Source organism: Amblyraja radiata, chromosome 30 (assembly GCF_010909765.2).
Source record: "Amblyraja radiata isolate CabotCenter1 chromosome 30, sAmbRad1.1.pri, whole genome shotgun sequence".
NCBI classification, from domain to species: domain Eukaryota; kingdom Metazoa; phylum Chordata; class Chondrichthyes; order Rajiformes; family Rajidae; genus Amblyraja; species Amblyraja radiata.
The window spans coordinates 17,935,559-17,937,080 of record NC_045985.1 but is presented as its reverse complement, the minus strand read 5'-3'; the positions used below and the strand labels follow the sequence as shown (position 1 = coordinate 17,937,080).

The 1,522-nt window shown below is 40.3% G+C and overlaps 1 non-coding gene across 1 annotated transcript; it reads right to left on the bottom strand.

Moving 5' to 3' along the window:
* Nucleotides 1–1,072: 1,072 nt before the first annotated feature.
* On the bottom strand, nucleotides 1,073–1,264 carry LOC116990259. Its single transcript, XR_004416504.1, has one exon. It is a non-coding gene; the product is annotated as a U2 spliceosomal RNA (small nuclear RNA).
* Nucleotides 1,265–1,522: the final 258 nt, after the last annotated feature.

The window sequence follows — 1,522 nt, the reverse complement described above, 5'->3', positions numbered from 1 at the left end:
TTGTGGTGAAGACCTGCCAGGAGCTCCAGTACAGTTTTTTGTTATAGTTGAATGTGTAATTCCTGTTTTGGAAACAGTGTACCATTTCTTGATGCTCCTCAGGTATGTTCCCTAGGATATGCGACGGAATGCTGTCATCAGGTTGATAGTGCTCCTGATCCAAGCACAGCAATGGTCTTCCCAATTCTGCAATTCTTTTAATGACCATGTCGAGGATCACTGGGAACCATGCTTGTGGACTTGGTCCACTGTAATTTGCGTAGTACCCGACTGATGAAGCCGTAGTACCTATTGAAGAGGTAGAAGGAAAGGAAAACATAGAGATTAGGTTCCCCCCACCCCTCAATACGCGGGAATGTCTCCATTGCCGCTGCCTTGAGATTGGTTTCATGTGACGTAAGTTAGTACGTGGTGATTTAATTGGATATAAGGCATCGATATCTGGTGTCCATATTGCTTAGTGATTTCAGCAAATATTTTTGGTTTAAATGTATGTTTACAGTATTTAGCTCACCTGATAGGTGAGTTACTGATGGTCAAACATGTTTGACGACATACGGTTTCCAATTGTTAATAAATTGTCCCCTAATATCGATGTTCTCCGCCCAAGTGGTTTGATATATGCCACCACTGATGTTGTTATCTTATAAACGAACATGCAAATTTGGTGGATTACTGAGCAAATGCTTCACTAGAATTAAGTAAGTTAATATATAACATGTTTAAGTCAATTCATATTGGCATTAAGTATTACAAGCTCAGTAACACATCAGGACACATAAGATGTTACTCAAAACAGGTGGAAGTGTACAACCATAATCCTTCCTGCCGATAAATTCCATGATAACACTACAGATTAATCCATTTGCCCCCATATTACAGGTATGGAGATAGTTTTGAACACTAGTATCTCAGCTCATAGGAAAGGTACAAAGTTCAGTAGCTGGTAATGCTGCTATATCCCAATTACTTTGCCACGTAGTTGATTGGTGGTTAATGCACCATGACTGATAGTCTTAATGAATACCAGATAACAACGTTGTGGATGGTCAACGTAAATATCTGGATATATATTTTGTGCACCGTTCCCAGAGGCACTGCAATACTGGGTCGATGCGTGGAGTGGACGGAGCAAGCCCCTATTCCATCTCCCTGTTCCAAAATTAAATTTAATATATGGTCCCTAGATAAGGGACGTATCAGATTATTAAACTGATAAGAACAGAAACTACACTTGATCTTAGCCAAAAGGCCGAGAAGCGATGCAGCTAAAGCTGTATCCAAGGATAGTTTGTCGTTAATATAGACATGCCATGACGGAATGTTTCTAAGTGTCAGGGCTAGTTGATTCTGGATAACTTTGACTTAAATGCCGCAACGCTCATCATGGTTACTCCATCCAGGTAATTGCGGTATATCCGAAACTTATATGAGAAGGTACTGAATAGTGTGCATCTTCAAGGTCGATGTCTACCATAAAGTATCCTTGGATCCATGGTAGTAGTTACAAATCCCATGAATG